Source organism: Electrona antarctica, assembly GCF_951216825.1.
Source record: "Electrona antarctica genome assembly, chromosome: 9".
Classification (NCBI taxonomy): domain Eukaryota; kingdom Metazoa; phylum Chordata; class Actinopteri; order Myctophiformes; family Myctophidae; genus Electrona; species Electrona antarctica.
Genome location: NC_136790.1, coordinates 54,229,824 through 54,254,921, shown reverse-complemented (window position 1 = coordinate 54,254,921; position 25,098 = coordinate 54,229,824).

Genomic DNA, 25,098 nt, shown 5'->3' with positions numbered 1-25,098 from the left:
CATGCACATACAGATTGTATGTATTTATTGGCACATCAGTGATGTCACAGGGGCAATCACAACACAATGGTTGAATGTAATTCCACACCACATAATACACAACACACGCACACGCACACACACACACACACTTGTGTGTGTGTGTGTGTGGTAAGCTGAGAGTCAGTTGTGTGAGCGGCATCATTTTACTTGTGTATTGTTGCATTAACAATTTTAAATCTGCAGGATGTTATTTACTGTACATAGCATGTTGTTCAGTTGTACTCAATACTGTACTTACTCAATACTGTATACTGTATTTTACTCAAGTACTGCACTTTTTACTCCACTATAATTATTTGACAGCTTTAGTTACTTTGTAGATTATTATTATTTGTGACCACAGGTCACAGTGTACTATGAAACCCTGCAAAACCTGTCAGTCAGTCTGTCACGCCTCGATTGTGACACGCTCCATATATGGCCAATACAGAATTAATTCCATATGTTGATCTGACCTCATCAAACCCTGTACACTTCTAATTATTCTTTCGGCCCCAGAAAATGAGTTTGTCATGATTTGTCACCATCCGAGTTGTCTTTGTCCGAGTCTTAGTTACAGGTCTTTAAATAAATACTTTATGAAACGTCTATGGGGAAAATTAATGGAAAATTCTCTTCCAGGCGGCTCGTGGTCATGAAAGGGGGCGGGACTGTGACTCTATATTACAAGGTGTGTTATTGCCTTCCAAAGAGTATTTCATGTAATTGGCTGAAATGAACACACCCAGTACTCATAAAAAAGCTTAAAAAAACTGCTTTATTTGTGATTGAACAACAATTATTTATGGTAAGTTTACTTTCAATTAATCAACACAATAATCCAAAAATCACACTTGTGTGAACACACACTTATCATACGTCATAATAATAATAATATACAATTTATATTGCGCTTTTCTAGGTACCCAAAGTCGCTTTACAGAACAGAAGTAAAACAATTTTATTAGAAAACTAGTTAAAAGGTTAAAAACTAGAAAACAAAATCAAAAGTGGACAAACAAGAAGGGCGTGTGTGTGTGTGTGTGTGTGTGTGTGTGTGTGTGTGTGTGTGTGTGTGTGTGTGTGTGTGTGTGTGTGTGTGTGTGTGTGTGTCGGGGGGTAATATAGGGAAAGTCAGTCTGAAAAGGTGGGTTTTGAACATTTCAAAGGTGGGGGCAGCTCTGATGTGAGTTGGGAGTGAGTTCCATAGAGAAGGGGCGTGGCCACTGTGAAGGCCCTGTCACCCCAAGTTTGTTTGTTGGACTTGTGGGGTTCCAGTTGGTTGGCAGTGCTTGACCTGAGGGAGCGGGAGGGGACATGGCGGTTGATGAGTTCAGAGAGGTAGAGGGGGGCCTGGTTGTTGAGGGCTTTGTAGGTGATGGTGAGTATTTTGAAGTCAATTCTGAACTTGACTGAACCAGTAGAATTCACGGAGGACAGGTGTGATGTGGTCCCTAGATCGGGTTCTGGTGAGGAGGCGGACGGCAGAGTTTTGAATGTACTGTAATTTTTTGAGAACCTTGGTGGTGACGCTGTACAGGAGGCTATTGCAGTAGTCGAGTCTGGATGTGATGAAGGCATGAATGAGTGTCTCAGCGGCAGTGTGGGATAGCATGGGACGAAGGCGGGCCATGTTGCGGAGGTGGAAAAAGGCGGTTTTGGTGATCTGGTTGACATGGGGCTGGAAGGAGAGGGTGGGGTCAAGGATGACACAGAGGTTGCGGACTCGGGTGGAGGGGGTGACAGTCATCATACATCATCACGTTCCGGCCAATCACAATCGGCGTCCTCACTTTATGTCTTCAATGTTTGTGTTTAAACAAACCCTCAAAGCTGGGCATAGGAGGGGCTGGCACCCCTCAAACATCACACTGGTGTGAAGTGAGTGGCACTCACATCATCATACATATACATATCATCATATCATCATACACATACATATCATCATACATCACATTCCGTGCTCAGCCAATCAAATCATCGCTATGGGGTGATCAACCAGTGTTTGTGTTCACACAGACCCACAAAAATAGATCATAATGCACCACTTTTATGAGGATGTTCTGATGTTTATCTGCCTCTATAGGATCGTCTCATACTGTTCACACAAAACATATTGCATATTCACTAAAGATAAGACGGCGATCCGAGCACTCAAAAAGTAAAAAATGAGGAGAGGGTGGGAAAAAATAAATATGCCAACATGTTTTGACTCAAACAGAGTCTTCATCAGGGCAAGTATGATCATACCGCCTTGTCTTTAGTATTCCAGTCCACTGATCCTACTTTACATTATTATTCTTTGCATCTCCATCGAGCACCTGGTTGATTTTCTTTTTTGTCATATTGCATATTAAGTTCAGTTAAAATGTATCTTGCATATGTGTACAAACATGTGAACTTCTACATCATTGGAGCGATTGAAAGCTTATTCACACACATCACAATGAAAGGGGTTCTCTATGGATTCTCTGGTGTCGTTTAAGTTTGGACTTTTGTGAGAAATGTTGTTCACACAGATCACACCCATAGGGTTTCTCTCCAGTGTGAATTCTCTGGTGGCTTTTAAGGTGGGACATTTTAGAGAAGTGTTGTCCACACTGATCACACCCATAGGGTTTTTCACCAGTGTGAATTCTCTGGTGGCTTTTAAGGTGGGATATTTGAGTGAAGTGTTGTCCACAGTGATCACACCCATAGGGTTTCTCGCCCGTGTGAATTCTCTGGTGCTTTTTAAAGCTGGACATTTCAGAGAAGTGTTGTCCACACTGATCACATCCATAGGGTTTCTCTCCAGTATGAATTTGCTGGTGGCGTTTAAGGTATTGCATCTGAGAGAAGTGTTGTCCACACTGATCACATCCATAGGGTTTCTCTCCTGTGTGAATTCTCTGGTGCGTTTTAAGGCTGGACATGCGAGAGAAGTGTTGTCCACAGTGATCACACCCATATGGTTTCTCTCCAGTATGAATTCTCCGGTGCTTTTTAAGGTCAGACTTTTCAGAGAAGTGTTGTCCACACTGATCACATCCATAGGGTTTCTCTCCAGTATGAATTTTCTGGTGGCGTTTAAGGTATTGCATTTGAGAGAAGTGTTGTCCACATTGATCACATCCATAGGGTTTCTCTCCAGTGTGAATTGTCTGGTGTTTTTTAAGGTGTTCCATTCTAGAGAAGTGTTGTCCACACTGATCACATCCATAGGGTTTCTCTCCAGTGTGAATTCTCTGGTGCTTTTTAAGGTTCGACATGTCATAGAAGTGTTGTTCACACTGATCACATCCATAGGGTTTTTCTCCAGTGTGAATTAGCTGGTGTGTTTTAAGGTTGTTAATTTGAGAGAAGTGTTGTCCACACAGATCACATCCATAGGGTTTCTCGCCAGTGTGAATTCTCTGGTGCGTTTTAAGGCCGGACATGTGAGAGAAGTGTTGTCCACACTGATCACATCCATAGGGTTTCTCTCCAGTGTGAATTCTCTGGTGCTTTTTAAGTTTGGACCTTTCACAGAAGTGTTGTCCACACTGATCACACCCATAGGGTTTCTCTCCAGTGTGAATTCTCTGGTGTCTTTTAAGGTGTTCCATTCTAGAGAAGTGTTGTCCACACTGATCACATCCATATGGTTTGTCTCCGGTATGAATTCTTTTGTGGATTTTAAGGCTTGTAATTTGAGAGAAGTGGTGTCCACACAGATCACATCCATAGGGTTTCTCTCCAGTGTGAATTCTCTGGTGCGTTTTAAGGCCGGACATGTGAGAGAAGTGTTGTCCACACTGATCACACCCATAGGGTTTTTCACCAGTGTGAATTCTCTGGTGGCTTTTAAGGTGGGACATTCTAGAGAAGTGTTGTCCACACTGATCACACCCATAGGGTTTTTCACCAGTGTGAATTCTCTGGTGGCTTTTAAGGTGGGATATTTGAGTGAAGTGTTGTCCACACTGATCACACCCATAGGGTTTCTCGCCCGTGTGAATTCTCTGGTGCTTTTTAAAGCTGGACATTTCAGAGAAATGTTGTCCACACTGATCACATCCATAGGGTTTCTCTCCTGTGTGCATTCTCTGGTGGATTTTAAGGCTGGACATTTGAGAGAAATGTTGTCCACACTGATCACATCCATAGGGTTTCTCTCCTGTGTGAATTCTCTGGTGGCTTTTAAGGCTGGACATTTGAGAGAAGTGTTTTCCACACAGGTCACATCCATAGGGTTTCTCTCCATTGTGAATTATCTGGTGGCTTTTAAGGCTGGACATTTGAGAGAAATGTTGTCCACACTGATCACATCCATAGGGTTTCTCTCCGGTGTGAATTCTCTGGTGTGTTTTAAGGTTGGACATTTGAGAGAAGTTTTTTCCACACTGATCACATCCATAGGGTTTCTCTCCTGTGTGAATTATCTTGTGGCTTTTAAGGATTTCCATTCTAGCGAAGTGTTGTCCACACTGATCACATCCATAGGGTTTCTCTCCTGTGTGAATTCTCTGGTGGCTTTTAAGGTGGGACATTCTAGAGAAGTGTTGTCCACACTGATCGCATCCATATGGTTTCTCTCCTGTGTGAATTCTCTGGTGTCTTTTAAGGTCAGACATGGCATGGTAACGTTTTCCACACTGGTCACAGCTGTGCTGTTTTGGTTTAGCCAAGCTTCTTTGTTCATTTACTGTTGGTAAGACAGGGAGGCCAGACTGATGATTCAACACTGGATTGGAAACAAAGATAAAGGGAAAACAACTATTGAGAGGTTGAAAGAAATCCACTTTGTGGCTTGAAATTTACATATAGTTCCCCAATTAATGCCATGTAAATGAATTCCAAATTTGTTGTGCATTTTAAGAAAGAAAGAAACAATTTTGCTGCACATTCTAAGAAATTACTAGACAAGTGTAACCTGGTTCCAGCCCTGAATCGCTAGCCACGCCCATTAAGAAAATATGTTCTGGCGATTCAGGTCTGGAGTCTCTGACTACGGCGGCGTTAGTGTTGTTCGGATATCCGATCACATCAGCTGATTGGCCATCAGCCCAGTCACTCGACAGCGTCAGACAACAAACATGGCTGCCCCCACTGCGGTGACTCACGACCGTATGAATCTGGCTATTAAATCGGCGTATGATAAATAGTTTCTTTACAGAAACGACAGGTTTTATAGACATCGTCATCGGACATATTTTACCGCTTTTGGTCACATGCTGGTAGCGCTCGTTGGCTGTGTTTGTTTGGTTAGCAAACGGGTTAGCCATAGCATCATGATTGACAACAACGTCATCTGCTTTCCTACTATTCTGATTGGTTGGTATGAACCAATCACCGAAGACTGGCGCTTTCACAACGCCCATCCCATAAACTGCTGCCGCGGGGAGGGCCTTCAGTCTGAATATATATATTTTTTTTTTAAGTGAAACGAAAATTAAGACTGAGTGTCAGGCTAAGACAAATGGGTCAAGCAGTTAAATATCAATGACAAAAAACTAACATATAATTACATAATTTTATTATGAGCCTAAGCTATATTTTCTATTATAATTTTTTCACATAATAATTATAATTATATAATAATAATTAATAACCTAAGCTATGTTAAAGTGGTTAAAATACTTTAATTGCCCGGGGTTATTTAATCCATTACATTATAGCGCCCATTCGATTTATAAACACGGACCCCTTTTCCGGACGGACCGGATGTTGTTGTGAATGTGTGTGTAGCAGCTAACAATAGCCACACCACTCTAGAGTCGATCGACAACAACGGGAGGTAAGAATAAATCTATCGTGACTAGCGACTGTACCGCGGAGCGCCGTCTAACACAGGATCCTTTTTCATAATTAGACGGGATGATTTAGATTGCGAGTTATTAATGTTTTAAGATTTTCGTTTTCATCAGCTAAACAGGGGAGGGAGTTTTAGATGACGCAACACCGAGGATTGCCCAACAGGCACTCCTAGCTGGTGGAGCCATGCGATCCGTTCTCATATCAATAAACTTTGTCTTTTGGACAATACTTCGTCCTGGGCGCCGGGCGTTACTAATAGAAAGGACAAAGAACTTCGTCCTGGGCGTTGGAGTGTTAAAGGACCACTTCAACACTTTTCAACTTATCTTCATATAATTGGTCCTCACTAATGTTCATGATAAAATACCACTATTTATTTCTACTTGGTCTGTGTCTCATAGGAGGGCTGTGGGCAGTTCAGCAACCCCTCCACCAGTGACATCATCGTTTGACAGATTTTTTTTAAACATTTTGAAAAAAATATTTAGATTATTATTATTGTGAGAATAATGGCTTCGATTTTCGCATTGCAACTTTTCAGAAATAGAAAGCTAGTTTCTATTAGTTTGGATTGCCCATCGATGATGGGACACAGACAGGTTTCTGATCTGCCTACAGCCCTCCTATGAGACACAGACCGAGTAGAAAACAATTGTGCTATTTTATCATGATCTTTAGTGAGGACCAATTATATGAAGATAGGTTGAAAAGTGGTGAAGTGGTCCTTTAAATAATACCACAATACTTATATTCTAGCGTGAAGGAACTCTGAGACAAACCAAGTGGAATATTGAGAATACAATGAATATTGAGAATGCTGTGTTTTTCAATAATATGACAGGGGTATCAAAGCAGGGAGAGCGAGTAACATGAAAAAGGAAGGGATGTCCGCACACTGAATTGTAGCTCCCAGGAAGATTCTTTATTTGTTACAACGTTTCGACCACTGTGGGTCTTCGTCAGGTATGAGTACACAACATCAAGAGGCGTATTATAGAGCGAGTAACATACCATGGTCTTTGGGTTCCTGCTGTTCAGCAGAGTTGAGGTTGATAGAGTTCATCTTCAGCTGAAGTCTGGAGTCCACAGTCAGATCTGATCAGAAACGGTTGATATCCTGGAGCAGTTGTGGAGAACTGACACAGACCCACCAACGCTCCTCATACGAGAGAGAGAGGTGGAGCCATCTCTCAACCAATCACAACCTCACAAACCCCTCCCTCCTCCCCCAAGCACGCTCTGTGCAACCCTCTCAACCAATCACAACCTCACAAACCATGTGCATGTGCTCCACCCCTCCCTCCTCCTCCCAGGCACGCTCTGTGCGACCTTCTAGAAAGAAACTGGTGAGATTGCTTTGTAAGCTTCATATTTAACATAATATTAATCCATCTATATACAAATTCTAGCAAGCTTGAGTTGAGCCTCCGAGGGGCAGCTTCTTGTACGTTGATGATGGAGAGGGCCACTATACAGTATTTAAACACTAACTCCAGAGGGCCACATTGCATTCAATGTGGCATTAATCATTGTAATCATTGTATTCAAATATAGCAACAAAATAGCAGATCTACAAGCTCAAAACGTGTCGCACTGTGACACGTTTTGAGCTTGTAGATCAGCTATTTTTTTGCTATATTTGAATTGAAATCCAGAATTTTTGCTATTTTTGAATTGGAATCCTGAAAAGTAAAAATGTATATTTAATTTCAAATGCCTTTCAAATGATGAAGGCTGGATAGCCCAAACGTTTGTCTCCTGTCCAAAATGCAAGAATAAATGACTGAAATGCAGTCTTGGTGTGTGTATACTCGTTATTTGTATAATAAGTTATATTGTATTAACATACTCTACCATACAAATTGATTGGACAAAATTACATTATATTCATACACAGTTAAGATATTACACATTGCTGTGGCATTGATGGATGACATGCCATGACATCCTTGTGTCTGTGACCCAGCTATTCTCGATTCCAATACCCAGTATTGGGTCACTCACTCGCTCACACTCAGTCACTCCAGCATGGTGGTGTTACAGTGACATTGGTGACCTGCTGAAATATAAAGACATCACATAATGTCAGCGACCGAAATGTAAATCATTGCCGGTTTTTATCTTAGCATAGTTCAACCTAACTGTACTTACAGTAGGCCACGCATTTAAAAAGACCTGAATGTAAGTTGTGTGAAGTTCACAAGATGGTCACATATTTCGGCAGGTCACCAATTTCACCGTAACACTGCCGTGCTAGAGTGAAGGAGTGTGAGTGAGCATGTGGCCGAGATTGTAAGATTGTAAGACTTCATGGCCGTGGCGTACATTTTGTCGCACATTCAGCCCATAGAGATTTCCAAAAACATTTATATAAATTACTAGAGCGGTGCCCGTGGGGCCTTTACAGCGGTGCCCGTTAGGCACTGGCCTACTTGGAACGATGCAAGTTGGAAAGGCATGCCCCCAGTGGTGTCATGGTGTTTTTGTACTGGTACCACAGCATTTTAATGACGTCACGTGCACGCGCGCGTGCATGTGCGTGCATGTGCACATTGCGGCATGCACACAGAACAGCTGATATAGCCTAAGCCTATTGTTAAATAGTGTGTTTAGACACAAACACAAAAGTAGACTTAAAATAGTCAGACAAACATCTTTACTGCACACCAGCACAACTAAAAGGTTTGCTTTGGATGAATTAATCTTTTCTTTGATGGAGGAAGTAACTAGTATAAAGTTTTCAAATTATTGTAGTGAAGTAAAAGTAAAAATGTTGTCTCTGAGGTGTAGTGGAGTAGAAGTAAAAGTACTGAAAATGTGACACTCAACTTAAGTAAAGTACAAATACCTCTAAACTGTACTGAGGTACGTACAGTACTTAAGTAAATGTACTTAGTTATACTTTCCACCATGGCCCACACACCTCTGATGAATTCAACATGGTGGACCCTGTTGTAAACAAGTGTAATTTATCAGTGTGTCGTCCACAGTAACAGTCTTTGTATTGAGTTGTGCTTTCATGTGAAATGTACCACCCACCCACCCACGCACGCACGCACGCACGCACGCACGCACACACACACACACACTCAGTTCATAGATTGTAGCTCTTCTCACAACATTTGCCTTTATTTCAGGCATTCTTCTCGTCCCTCCATGTCATGCCGTGAGAACTGTATGTTCACACAAAAAATAACAAACTATAATCAACAAATTGCACAGTACATAATATTGAACAAACAAATAAATGAAAATACAAACATGTAGAAATGCACAAGACAATTTCCCATTCATTTTTTCCAGACGTTTCATAAAGTATTTATTTAAAGACCTTTAAACACTGGTCATGAAAGGGGGCGGGACTGTGACTCTATATTACAAGGTGTGTTCTTGCCTTCCAAAGAGGATTTCATGTAATTGGCTGAAATTAACACACAGTAGCCTACTCATAAAAAGCTAAAAAAACAAAAAACCTCTTGACTTGTTTACCTTTATTTGTGTGAAGTGAAGGGCACACTTATCATCATACGTCATCATACATCATCACGTTCTGGCCAATGACTGTAGAAATACTATGCACTGAAGGCATGATCAATCGATCGATCTCACAGGCAGTTCAATATCATGCAGAAATATCAGAAATATCATTCTATTATACTGACACAGACGGACCAACTCTCTTTATACTAGAGAGCCTGAGGGTGTTCCCGGTATTATTGTCTCCACCAGGCCGAAGGCATGGGGAGAGAGTATATTTTGCACTCCGTCCGCCCGTGTGTGTGTGTGTGTGTGTGTGTGTGTGTTTTTGTCCGTCCTTCCGTCTGTGAACAGCTAATCTCCAGCACCGTTAACCCGGTCGATGCCAAATTTTGCACACACACTCCCTGGATGCAAACGATGAACCTCTGCCCCAAAATTTCCAGAACGGCCTGTTATAGCGCCACCAGGAGGCCGCTTTGTGCAAAACAAGTTTTTGGACAGTACACCTACAGATTTTGTCCAAACATCACGCAAATTGGTACACAGTCTCTCTAGAGCCATTCAACGAAACGGGTCTTTCAGATTTCTCAGACTCCATCCTGATTGGCTAAGATTGGCTTCCAAAGTTCGCAAGAGTGCTCAGTTTCAAACCAAATGCTGCAAATCATGAACACATTGTGTGATTTCCGTGAAATTGTGCACGCACATTCCCACTAGGCAGAGGAAGAAATGCCACATGAACATTTTCAACTCAGCCTCATGGTGGCGCTATAACTGGCCGAACTGCACGGATCTGTGGATAACTTTGTATGCCAACTCCCTAGAGGCCAAGGAAAAGAAAATTCACATCTGCTCTTTATAGCGCCACCAGGAGGCCGACATATGTAAAACACATTTTCTAATATTACTCCTTCAGATTTTATCCAAATGTCACGCAAATCGGGACACATGCTCTCCATAGTCATGTGATCAAGACGGGTTTGTTTGATTTCTCATAATCCACCCTCATTGGCTACAATTGGCTTCTAAACCTTTCAGGAGTAGCCCGCTTTGTACCCGTTTTGTACAAATCGCCACAACTACTCAACGCAGCGTCCGATTGTGGTGAAACTGTGCATTCATATTCCCACTAGGCTTTGGAAGAAATGCCACTTGACAGTTTTCAAATCAGCCTCATGGTGGCGCTACAACAGGCCAAGCCACGACACTCTCACACACACACACACACACACACACACACACACACACACACATACACACACACACACACACACACACACACACACACACACACACACACACACACACACACGTTTATATTGCTCCTAAACATTTTGCCCAACATCACACACGCACACTCCTATCCTCCTGGTGGAGACCTTCTAGTTGTAATGTGTTATTATCAATGATACATATGGAATGTAACAGAGGCACTGCTGTTGTAGACTTAAGTATCAAGTCACGTGAATCTTGTCAACTGTTTTTGATTCTCACATGCATTCTGATTGGCTGTTCACCTCGTTAATCCTCAAAATCATTCATGTTCAACTGGCGGCCCGGGGGCCACATGCGGCCCCTACCATCACTTAATGCGGCCGGCAGGTTAATATATCACAATACTGATATATTAACCTGCCGGCTATATATAACCTGTTGCTATTAAAAATAGCAACAAATTATTCAGGGTTTCAAAAAAAAATGGCTGATCTACAAGCTCAAAACGCGTCACAGTGCAACACGTGCAAATTATTTTTAGAAATGAAGTTGGGAACTTCTCCTTCTGTCCATCCATTCCCAGGACATGTGAGAATGGTCCAGTGAAGAAAAAAAGAAAGTCCATTGTGGGTGCATGTGATTTTTTTCTCTATCACACTATCACTAAACATGGGAGGCCTTGGATGTCTCCACAGGGCCTAGTGGCTTCATGTGGAGGCCTTGGATGTCTCAACAGGGCCTAGTGGCCGTTGTTTGAGTTATTATATAGCCTATCTTGTTATGGTTTAAATTGTCCTTGGAGCAGCCACAGTAGAACTGTGCTCTTGGCATGACCGTTTTCTGAAAAACCTGTGTTTCTACATCAGTGGTTCTCACACTATTTCATGTCAAGGACCCCCAGAGGATGGAGATCTACAAGCTTGTAGTGCGGCAGCACTTTGAGCTTGTAGATCTGCTATTTTTCCATAGCTAAAGTACAACATAATAATGCTAAAACACCAAAAGGGGTTCCCGTCCTGAATGGGTTTACAGTACAAGAGATGCAGCCCATAATAACCCCATGACATCATGTTTACATAAAGCATACATCACCACCTGAGAATATTGTCTCCACTCCTAAATAGAGGGTATGCGTGTGACATCATCATCAAACTCGGAAGTTATGCGGGAACACCTACTGACTACTGAGTGGCAAAAAAAATCTTTCTGGCTTTGACAATCCATACATCCAAAAAGAAAAGTCTTATATGATTGCATTAAACCACGTTAAACAATGTTAAACTCACTTTGCCACTCGATTTGCCATTCACTTTATGCATGTGTGGCAGGATGGGCGTGAGCGTTCCCACGCTGTCACGACCCGTCCTCCGCCCACTAATTAATGGTTTGATTTGTAGTGGCATTTATAAGGCGGCGCGTCTTCCGGTTGCATTTGCCGTCTGTCTCTCCTCCGCTCTGCTTGGGAACGCTCTCCACAGTTGGGAGATATTCCTCTTCATTTGAGGCATTCTGAAACGGCTGAATTCTGTCGGGGAACAGTGCGTTTAAGTGACACTCCACATTGCTGTGTATTCTAGCGCCTGCCTTAAAAGTTTGAACGTGACTGTGAGCGCTTGTTTTGTTTCTAGCCTCGGGGCTACACATTGAATACCTCCTTCTGGAGCTCTGTGTGGTGAACTGGCACAACGCCACCCCGGTACGTTATTGATGGTTCTCCTTATCTATATATATTAATTTGGTGTCGTTGATGCCAGGGGAATATAAACAGGCTTTTGTTGATTACAGTTCCTATTATCTACCTGGCTACCGCTGCGGTGAAGCACAACGGCAGTATACGCGTTGGCCTCATTTACAGCTGGTGAGTCCCATTGTGCGCCTCTCTGTTCTTGCCTCAGCGAACTATTTTAGTTAATACGGCCGTTTGCGTTTCAGGGCCACCACCCTGCTGCTTTGCTGATACTTACCATTCCAACCATTCTCATGTACCACCGAGTCTGAGAACAATCACACAGCCACGAATGGTCCCAGTGGTTGGATTGCTGCTCGCCTGAGTCTGGGCCTGGTTCATTGTAACCCTTCTCGTTTAATTCCATTCCTCTATTATATTGTATTCATGCAGTGTCTGGGCTTATATACAGATATATTGTGTATTATATCATACATACTTATATTTATATCGTATACTATATATACCCTGGTGATTTAGATACGACCGGCTGAAGAGAATACTGTCATTGTAGAATACCTCCCACTGTGAAGTGCTGATATATATATTTATCCTCCTTATAGGTCCGGTGCTGGGGATAAGCTACGCTGGAGCAGCTGACGGCCGTCCAGTGGTGGTGGTAATGCCCCTTTTCCCTTAGTTTACTTTTCCTTTGTGGTTTATTTTGAGTTGCTGTGTTGTTTTGTTTGTGTATTGCCACCACCCTGGACCGGTGAGCCTGCCCAGCTCCCCTCCTCCCCCCAGTACTGGCTTGTAGTGGTGTGATATCCCTAGCTCTAGGCACTTTAAAGTCACTTGCACTTTAACCCTGTTGGATATTGCTATATTTGCACCGTCATATTGATAAATGAAATGTCTTCTTGCTTGATGCCATGTTTTAATTAATTATATATATTGCTGACCAATTATTTGTAAGTGTTTTGTATATATATTGGTTACACACGTTTCTGCCTTGCCTTTATTGTTACTGAATCTGTGTTGGGGAGTCATTACGTGCTCCGGGTGTTCAGTATTAGTATAATATTCCTGGGGTGCAATTCCCCAGGTGGCGTAGTTGGCTATCTTAATCAATACCACCCCGCCACACATGCGCATACCCTCTATATTGCCTTGTGGATTATCGATTGATGGAGAATTCCACAACAGTTCAGTATTGTTTCCCTAGGGGGCAGTACGTGTTCACACCAGGAAGATGTAAGAAGAAACGGCAATTGTTTTTTTTTTTTAAATTGGCCTCCACACTGTTGGCTTATCAGTGTTATGACCTTCAACATAAGTAACTTCTCTGTGTGAAAAAAGGCGAACGGGTGGGGGTTACGTTGTTAGGGGGGGTGGGGGGTTGGGGGGGGGGTAGTATTCCAGCAAGAACAGCTGGTCTCCTTTTTTCAAATAGTTTAGGCTCTCTAACTATACTAGTTACTTGGAGACCTACATTTTGATTAGAAAAACATACATTAATTTAACCACTACATTTCGACCATTTGAAAATAGCCGAACTACAAGCTCACAATGTGTCGCATCGCATGATGGCGATGCATTGTGATTGATTGATTGAAAAATGTATTAACAGTTTTCAGAATTACAGTACATTTCAAGCACAAACTCAATACAAAGAAAGTCAGAGTTCTTGGGCTGTGAAAAAAAAGTTACAGGGGTGTCTTCTGGAGTGAGTGTGGAACTATAGTGGCCCTCTGGAGGGAGTGTGGAACTATAGTGGCCCTCTGGAGTGAATGTGGAACTATAGTGGCCCTCTGGAGTGAGTGTGGAACAATAGTGGCCCTCTGGAGTGTGTGTGGAACTATAGTGGCCCTCTGGAGTGAGTGTGGTACTATAGTGGCCCTCTGGAGTGTGTGTGAAACCATTTTTCGACTCAGAATTCAAACTAGATAAACAAGTAAATGCAGTTGTTAAATCAAGCTTCTTCCACCTCCGCTCCATAGCCAAAATAAAACCATTTCTCTCCACTCCCAACTTAGAAACCGTCATTCATGCCCTCATAACATCCCGTTTAGATTACTGCAATTCCCTGTTCACCGGTATCAGTCAGTCAGCCCTAAACCGCCTCCAACTTGTCCAGAATTCAGCAGCTAGGCTCTTAACTGGCACCAAGAAGAGAGACCACATCACCCCCGTCCTGGCTTCCCTCCACTGGTTACCAGTGAAATTCAGAATTCATTTCAAATCCCTTTTATTTGTTTATAAAGCTCTGAATGGCCTAGCCCCTGCCTACATCACAGACCTGGTAAAATACCCCCCCACCACTAGGCACCTCAGATCCACAGACCTTGAACTCTTAGACGTCCCAACAACCAAGCTGAGGCTCAGAGGTGACCGTGCCTTTTCAGTTGCAGCCCCTAGGCTGTGGAACACCATCCCCTACTCCATCAGAACCTCCCCCTCCATTGACATTTTTAAATCCAGACTTAAAACCCTGTTTTACTCCCAAGCATTTGATTCCCCGTGACCTTGTTTGTTTTTGTTTTGTTTTTTTGTTTTTTAATAGTATATTGTTTGATTATTTTTTAATTTTCTATCTGTGGTGTTGATGAAATGTCTGTACAGCACTTTGGTACAATGGAAATTGTTTTTAAATGTGCTTTATAAATAAAGGTGATTTGATTTGATTTGATAGTGGCCCTCTGGAGTGCGTGTGGAACTATAGTGCTCTGGAGTGAGTGTGGAACTATAGTGGCCCTCTGGAGTGAGTGGAAATATAGTGGCTCTCTGGAGTGAGTGTGGAACTATAGTGGCCCTCTGGAGTGAGTGTGGAACTATAGTGGCCCTCTGGAGTGAATGTGGAACTATAGTGGCCCTCTGGAGTGAATGTGGAACTATAGTGGCTCTCTGGAGTGAGTGTGGAACTATAGTGGCCCTCTGGAGTGTGTGTGGAACTATAGTGGCCCTCTGGAGTGAGACGCTGCAAGTCGATCGAAGCCACGCGCAAGCGTCATTTCCACCTGTTTAAAGCTGTTTAAAACCCGGAAGGGATGCCTGGTCTGGCGTGTTTTTGACACGACAATGTGCCTGCACCCTTATATGGTGCTAACTACAAAAGGACCTCAATCTGTGTGGTCTCAGTACTTCCGGTGGTCACATATTTGGCCCCATTTAGATTGCACTCACATCCATCTGATTCAAATCGGATTTCTCTCTCAAATCTGAGAATGTTGGCTCGACCATTCACACTGCATTTGCAAGTGACCAGATCGGATCTGTCACAGATCTGCAGTGGCAGCCAAATCTAGCCTGAATCGGATCTGTGCCACATAATCCAGATTGGAATCTGATTTGTTTAAATAAGTCTAAATGCAAACAAGTCACATACAAGTCATATGGAATCTGAAATAGATCAGGAGTAGTGTCGAGTCGTTCGGACCCACGGTTGTCCAGAACCGCCCGAAAAAGGCCTCTGCCCGGGCTCTGGACCGGGCCCCTGCCCAGGCGTGACTGACACAGAACTCCATATATAGGAATAAAAGGTACACAGAGAGACAGATACAGAAATATCTTGTTCTGACATCACAATGTCTGACAAAGAACTCCAGAACTCCATTTATGGGCATACAGTAACAGTCTCTGTGTTGAGTTGAGCTTTCATGTGAAATGTAGCCATTCTGCAAACTGTTAATACATATCTCAATCAATTAATCAAAACGGACTGCAACATCCTCCCGCGCACGCACGCACGCATGCGCGCGCACGCACACACGCACGCACACACACACACACACACACACACACACACACACACGCACACGCGCGCACACACACACACACACACACACACACACACACACGTTTTCAGTTCATAGATTGTAGCTCTTCTCACAACATTTTACAACACAGGTCGGGTTCTTTATGAACAGGCATTTATTTCAGGCATTCTTCTCATCCCTCCATGTCATGCCGTGAGAACTGTATGTTCACACAAAAAATAAACTATAATCAACAAATTGCACAGTGCATAATATTGAACCAACAAATAAATGAAAATACATGTAGAAATGCACAAGACAATTTCCCATTAATTTTTCCCATAGATGTTTCATAAAGTATTTATTTAAAGACCTTTAAAGACTCGGACAAAGCCAACTCGGATGATGACAAATCATGACAATGAACACATTTTTTATTGTTGTTTTTCTTCTAATTAAAAATTGCGTTTGTCATTTTATGGAAATTCTCTTCCGGGCTGCTCGTGGTCATGAAAGGGGACTGTGACTCTATATTACAAGGTGTGTTATTGCCTTCCAAAGACTATTTCATGTAATTGGCTGAAATTAACACACACAGTACTCATAAAAAGCCAAAAAAACAAAACAAAAAACCTCTTGACTTGTTTGCCTTTATTTGTGATTGCCCAACCATTATTTATGGTAGGTTTATTTGCAATTAATCAACACATTATCAAAAAAATCACACGTGTGAAGTGAAGGGCACACTTATCATCATACGTCATCATACATCATCACGTTCCGGCCAATCACTATCTGCGTCCTCACTTTATGTCTTCAATGTTTGTGTTTAAACAAACCCTCAAAGCTGGGCATAGGATGGGCTGGCGCCCCTCAAACATCACACTGGTGTGAAGTGAGGGGCTCTCATATCATCTTGTTTACACAAAACATATTGCATATTCACTAAAGACAAGGTGGCAATCCGAGCACTCAAAAAGTTAAAAATGAGGAGATAAAAATAGATTTAGACTTTACTTAGAAATGTCTTTACTTAGAGAGTCTTCATCAGGGCAAGTATGATCATAGTATTCCAGTCCCACTGATCCTACTTTACATTATTATTCTTTGCATCTCCATCGAGCACCTGGTTGATTTTCTTTTTGTCATATTGCATATTCAGTTCAGTTCAAATGTATCTCTTGTGTACAAACATGTGAACTTCTACATCATTGGAGCGATTGAAAGCTTATTCACACACATCACAATGAAAGGGTTTCTCTATGGATTCTCTGGTGTCGTTTAAGGCTGGACATTTGTGAGAAGTGTTGTCCACACTGATCACATCCATAGGGTTTCTCTCCAGTGTGAATTCTCTGATGGTTTTTAAGGCTGAACATTCGAGAGAAGTGTTGTCCACACCGATCACATCCATAGGGTTTCTCTCCAGTGTGAATTCTCTGATGGTTTTTAAGCCTGGACATTTGAGAGAAGTGTTGTCCACACTGATCACATCCATAGGGTTTCTCTCCAGTATGAATTATCTGGTGTCCTTTAAGGTTGGACATGTCAGAGAAGTGTTGTCCACACTGATCACATCCATAAGGTTTCTCTCCAGTATGAATTATCTGGTGTCCTTTAAGGCTGGACATTTCAGAGAAGTGTTGTCCACACTGATCACATCCATAGGGTTTCTCTCCAGTGTGAATTCTCTGGTGTCCTTTAAGGTGTTCCATTCTAGAGAAGTGTTGTCCACACTGATCACACCCATAGGGTTTCTCTCCAGTGTGAATTCTCTGGTGCCTTTTAAGGCTGGACATTTTAGAGAAGTGTTGTCCACACTGATCACATCCATAGGGTTTCTCTCCAGTATGAATTATCTGGTGTCCTTTAAGGCTGGACATTTCAGAGAAGTGTTGTCCACACTGATCACATCCATAGGGTTTCTCTCCAGTGTGAATTCTCTGGTGTCCTTTAAGGTGTTCCATTCTAGAGAAGTGTTGTCCACACTGATCACACCCATAGGGTTTCTCTCCAGTGTGAATTATCTGGTGCCTTTTAAGGTTGGATATGTGAGAGAAGTGTTGTCCACACTGATCACATCCATAGGGTGTCTCTCCAGTGTGAATTCTCTGGTGTGTTTTAAGGCTGGACATGTCAGAGAAGCTTTGTCCACACTGATCACATCCATAGGGTTTCTCTCCAGTGTGAATTCTCTGGTGTCCTTTAAGGCTGGACATTTGAGAGAAGTGTTGTCCACACTGATCACACCCATAGGGTTTTTCACCAGTGTGAATTCTCTGGTGGCTTTTAAGGTGGGACATTTGAGAGAAGTGTTGTCCACACTGATCACATCCATAGGGTTTCTCTCCAGTGTGAATTCTCTGATGGTTTTTAAGGCTGAACATCTGAGAGAAGTGTTGTCCACACCGACCACATCCATAGGGTTTCTCTCCAGTATGAATTCTCTGGTGCCCTTTAAGGTTGGACATTTCAGAGAAGTGTTGTCCACACTGATCACATCCATAGGGTTTCTCTCCAGTATGAATTCTCTGGTGTCCTTTAAGGCTGGACATTTCAGAGAAGTGTTGTCCACACTGATCACATCCATAGGGTTTCTCTCCAGTGTGAATTCTCTGGTGCACTTTAAGGTTGGACATTGTAGAGAAGTGTTGTCCACACTGATCACATCCATAGGGTTTCTCTCCAGTGTGAATTCTCTTGTGTGTTTTAAGGCTGGATATGTGAGAGAAGTGTTGTCCACAATGATCACACCCATAGGGTTTCTCTCCAGTGTGAATTCTCTGGTGCACTTTAAGGTTGGACATTGTAGAGAAGTGTTGTCCACACTGATCACATCCATAGGGTTTCTCTCCAGTGTGAATTCTCTGGTGGCTTTTAAGGTGGGACATTTGAGAGAAGTGTTGTCCACACTGATCACATCCATAGGGTTTCTCTCCAGTGTGAATTATCTTGTGTGTTTTAAGGCTGGACATGTGAGAGAAGTGTTGTCCACAATGATCACACCCATATGGTTTCTCTCCTGTGTGAATTCTCTGGTGTCTTCTAAGGTTAGACATGGCATGGTAACGTTGTCCACACTGGTCACAGCTGTGCTGTTTTGGTTTAGCCAAGCTTCTTTGTTCATTTACTGTTGGTAAGACAGGGAGGCCAGACTGATGATGCAACACTGGATTGGAAACAAACAAAAAACTATTGAGGTTGAAAAAAATCCACTTTGTGGATTGAAATTTACATCTAGTTCCCCAATTAATGCCCCGGAAATGAATTCCAAATTTGTTGTGCATTTTAAGAAAGAAAGAAACAATTTTGCTGCGCATTTTAAGAAATGACTAGACAAGTGGGTCAAGTAGCTAAATATCAATGACAAGAAACTAACATATAATTGCATAATTTTATTATAAGCCTAAGATATATTTTCTATTATATATTTTTCACATAATAATAATTAATAACCTAAGCTATGTTCAAGTGGTTAAAGGACCACTTCACCACTTTTCAATTTATCTTCATATAATTGGTCCTCACTAATGTTCATGATAAAATACCACTATTTCTTTCTACTCGGTCTGTGTCTCATAGGAGGGCTGTGGGCAGTTCAGAAACCCCTCCACCGGTGACATCATCGTTGGACAGATATTTTTAAACAAGATTTTTTTGAATTTTTTTTTTTAGATTTGTATTATCGTGAGAACGATGGCTTCCATTTTCGCATTGCAACTTTTCAGGAACAGAAAGCCTGGTTTTTCTATTAGCTTGGATTGCCCATCGATGATGTCACTGGTGGACGGGTTTCTGATCTGCCCACAGCCCTCCTATGAGACACAGACTGGTTTCTGATCTGCCCACAGCCCTCCTATGAGACACAGACAGGTTTTTGATCTGCCCACAGCCCTCCTATGAGACACAGACTGGTTTCTGATCTGCCCACAGCCCTCCTATGACACAGACAGGTTTTTGATCTGCCCACAGCCCTCCTATGAGACACAGACTGGTTTCTGATCTGCCCACAGCTCTCCTATGAGACACAGACAGGTTTTTGATCTGCCCACAGCCCTCCTATGAGACACAGACTGGTTTCTGATCTGCCCACAGCCCTCCTATGAGACACAGACAGGTTTTTGATCTGACCACAGCCCTCCTATGAGACACAGACTGGTTTCTGATCTGCCCACAGCCCTCCTATGAGACAGACAGGTTTCTGATCTGCCCACAGCCCTCCTATGAGACACAGACAGGTTTTTGATCTGCCCACAGCCCTCCTATGAGACACAGACTTAGTATAGAACAAATGTGTTAATAATACTACAATACTTCTATTCTAGCGTGAAGGAACTCTGAGACAAAAAAGTGGAATATTGAGAATACAATGAATATTGAGAATGGTGTGTTTAAATTATCAAAATATGACAGGGGTGACAAACAGTGTTGTTTTTGGCAGCACATTTTGATTTTAGTTTTAGTCATAGTCTCTTGAATAGTTTTCATTTAGTTTTAGTCACATTTTAGTCACCTGGAATGTTTTACTGTTAGTCTAGTTTTAGTCGACTAAATATAGGATTTTAGTCGACTAAATCTACAGTTGATGTAGTCGATTAAAATGTATTTTGGCGGGCTGTGATGCCGTCGTAATGACGGATTTTACACTTGCTGAAAATAGCTGATCTACAAGCTCTACGAGCTTGTAGATCAGCTATTTTCAGCATGCAACCAAGTGTAAAATGACTCATACTGGATCTCTTGTCCACTAGTCCCTTCCTAACATTTTAGTCTAGTTTTTATTTTTTTACGAAATCGTCAGTATATTTAGTCTTAGTTTTAGTCACCATAGCTTAGTTTTCATGTAGTTTCCATTTAGTTTTCTTCAGTGGAAAAGGGTAGTCGACGAACATTTTTCGTCTTGGTTTTAGTAGACGAAAACAACACTGGTGACAAAGCAGGGAGAGCGAGTAACATACCATGGTCTTTGTGTTCCTGCTGTTCAGCAGAGTTGAGGTTGAGTTCATCTTCAGCTGAAGTCTGGAGTCCACAGTCAGATCTGATCAGAAACGGTTGATAGACGCTTCTCGATATCCTGGAGCAGTTGTGGAGAACTGACACAGACCCACCAACTCTCCTCATACTAGAGAGAGAGGTGGAGCCATCTCTCAACCAATCACAACCTTGTACATGTGCTCCACCCCTCCCTCCTCCTCCCTGGCATGGGGTCTATGCAACCTTCTAGAAAGAACCTGGTGAGATTTATTTGTAAGCTTCATATTTAACATAATATGAATCCATCTATATCCAAATTCTAGCAAGCTGGAGTTGAGCCTCACAGGGGCAGCTTCTTGTCCAAAACAAACAACATAACGAGATATACTTTGTGATTGTACAGTATGTACAGCAGGGGTTGGCAACGTTGACGATGGAGAGGGCCACTATACAGTATTTCCACACTATTTCCAGAGGGCCACATTACATACTACTGTCATAGCAAAAATAGCAGATCTACAAGCTCAAAACGTGTCACACTGTGACACGTTTTGAGCTTGTAGATCAGCTATTTTTTGCTATATTTGAATTGAAATCCAGAATCTTTGCTATTTTTGAATTGGAATCCTGAAAAGTAAAAATGTAAAAATGTATAGCATGTTATGTAGACAGCACTATAATTGCATTGTATGTAGTCATAGCACTTCATAGTATGTATAGCATATGTATAGTTTATATGTATAGTTTCATTATATAGATATTCCACTGTTACGTTCTTAGCTTACGCACGTTTCATGATAAATGCTTTTTGTATATGTGATGTATTCCCATGCTTTTTTGTTCTTGCTTAATGTAAGTCGCTCTGGATTAAGAGCGTCTGCTAAATGCCTAAATTGTATATTTAATTTCAAATGCCTTTCAAATGGACAAACGTTTGGGCTATCCAGCCTTCATCAGTGTGACACTGATGAAGGCTGGATAGCCCAAACGTTTGTCTCCTGTCCAAAATGCAAGAATAAATGACTGTGTGCGACCCATTACCGTTATTTGTATAATAAGTTATATTGTATTATCATACTCTACCATACAGATTGGATAAGTTAGGCTATAATGTATTAACCATACATACCATACAAATTGATTGGACAAAATTACATTATATTCATACACAGTTAACCCCTTTTGGTGTTTTAAACATTATGTTATAATTTAGCTATTGAAAAATAGCAGATCTACAAGCTCGTAGCGCGCCACCCAGTGGCGCCTGAGCCATTGAGCAAACGGAGCAGCTGCTCCAGCAGATAAAAATTCCCGGGGGGAATTATCTTGCGCATCTGACTGGCAAGATAATTAGTTATTTGGCAACACCTGTGTGAAATACCAGAATAAGCTTTTTGGTGGCCATCTACAGGCCGGCCATGTGTACTACAGCTTTCAGCTTTTTCGTTCACAAACTTCCACAGCTGGAAGTTTGTTCCACAGCTGTGGAATTGAGATCCTTTTTTCTCATATAATCTGCTATGATTTCTTAAATTATTATTCATGACATGAATGTGCAGTAGCCTACCAATGCTTATTAGCCCTGCAGTTAACCATGTGGGTATTTTTAAACAAGGTCTGTAGTGACTTCTTAGTAGTGGCTGTCATGCTTTTAACAGAGTTAGAATCGTGCTAAGACACCCGACTCGGCCCGAAAAAACGCCTCTTTTTTTTCAGGCGCTCGCTTTGCTCATGGACTCTCCAAATCTGTGCTCCCCTACCTGGAAACAAAGTTAGGCGCCCCTGGCGCCACCAAGTGGCGCGCTACGAGCTTGTAGGTGTGCTATTTTTGAAAAGTTGTGAAAATGTGGCGCAGATTTTTCAATATATATTTCAGAGCGAACGTTTGGGGGGTCCCTGGAACTACATATTTTGAGATGGGGGTCCGTGGCCCAAAAGAGATAATTCTGGGGGTCCTTGACATGATAAAGGTTGAGCACCACTGACATAGAAACATGTTTTTTCAGAAAAATGTTAGGATTTAGAAGCCTTTTTTTTTATCGACCTCAGTCCAAAATGGGTTAAGATATTACACATTGCTGTGGCATTGATGGATGACATGCCATGACATCCTTGTGTTTGTGACCCAGCTATTCTCAATTTCAATACCCAAAGTCTGGGCCACTCACTCGCTCACACTCAGTCACTCCAGCATGGTGGTGTTACGGTGACATTGGTGACCTGCTGAAATATAAAGACATCACATAATGTCAGCGACCGAAATGTAAATCATTGCCGGTTTTTATCTTAGAGTGAAGGAATGTGAGTGAGCATGTGGCCCAGATTGTAAAATTGTAAGACTTCATGGCCGTGGCGGACATTTTGTCGCTCATTCAGCCCATAGAGATTTCCAAAAACATTGACATAAATTACTAGAGCGGTGCCCGTGGGGCCTTTACAGCGGTGCCCGTTGGGCACTGGCCTACTTGGAACGATGCAAGTTGGAAATGCAGTGGTGTCATGGTGTTTTTGTACTGGTACCACAGCATTTTAATGACGTCACGTGCACACGCTTGCATGTGCGTGCATGTGCGCATTGCGGCATGCACACAGAACAGCTGATATAGCCTAAGCCTATTATATTGTTAAATAGTGTGTGAGAGTTTTAGACACAAACACAAAAGTAGACTTAAAATAGTCAGACAAACATCTTTACTGCACACTAGCAAAACTAAAAAGTTTGCTTTGGATGAATGTATCTGTTCTTTGATGGAGGAAGTAACTAGTATAACGTTTTCAAATTATTGTAGTGAAGTAAAAGTAAAAATGTTGTCTCTGAGATGTAACCCTAACCCTAAGTACTGAAAATGTGACACTCAACTTAAGTAAAGTACAAATACCCAAACACACACACACTCACACACACACAGTTTTCAGTTCATAGATTGTAGCTCTTCTCACAACATTGACGACACAGGTCGGGTTCTTTATAAACAGGCATTTATTTCAGGCATTCTTCTCATCCCTCCATGTCATGCCGTGAGAACTGTATGTTCACACAAAAAACAACAAACTATAATCAACAAATTGCACAGTACATCATATTGAAACAAATAAATTAAAATACAAACATGTAGAAATGCGCAAAGCGCAGCTGAACGTGTCCATGAAACAAAACAAAACAAAACAAGACAAAACAAAACAAAGATAACTCTAAAATAGATTACCTCATTGGTCGCTTATTGTTGTGTAAACGAGGTCCTTGATTCTGGAGTCTCTTAAAGTCTTTAGAATGTTCCTGACAGTCTGCTTTGGCTTCATAGCTAGGCGGGAAATAGCTGTTTTCAATACATGATAGTTCAGTTGGTGATGAAAGCATGAAATTTGGCACAGATGACCTTCATATGACCCTAATCGATAATCAACCTCGGGCCACGCAGAATTCCATTTTTTTCAAGGTGGCCCGCCAGTTTTAAAAATGGCTGCAACTGTACATACGTTTTTGGACTATATGACTTTGCTGGGGCTGTAAATATTTTATTTCCCCTCATTTTGATGTAAGAGAATATGTTCTGGAGGTATTTCTACCAAGTACGATATAAAAAGTAACATTAGGTTCCAATATGGCGGCATGTTTTCCAATATGGCTGCCAATAAACTGTATAAATGTACATCTGCTCATGGTTAATGCACAGTTGGTGATACAAACATGACATTTGGCACAGATCACCTTTATGACACCCTAATTCATAATCAACCTTGGGCAATGCAGAATTCCTACATTCTTCAAGATGGCCGCCAGTTTTCAAAATCGCTGCAACTGGACCTACGTTTTGGATAATATCACTTTGCTGGGGCTGAATCTTTGATCTCCCCCTAATTTTGATATAGGAGAATATGTTCTGGAGGTATTTCTACCAGGTAAGATAACAAAATTACATTAAGTTCCAATATGGTGGCATGTTTTCCAATATGGCTGCCGATAAAATGCATAACTGTACTACTCATGGCTCATGGTTAATCCACAGTTGGTGATACAAGCATAACATTTGGCACAGATCACCTTTATACCACCCTAATTGGTAATCAACCTCGGGCCATGCATAATTCCTCAATTTTTCAAGATGGCCACCAGGTTTCACCAGTTGAAATGGCTTCAACTGGGCCTACGTTTTGGACTATATCCTTTTGCTGAGACTGTATTTTTTTTAAAATTTCCCCCTCATTTTG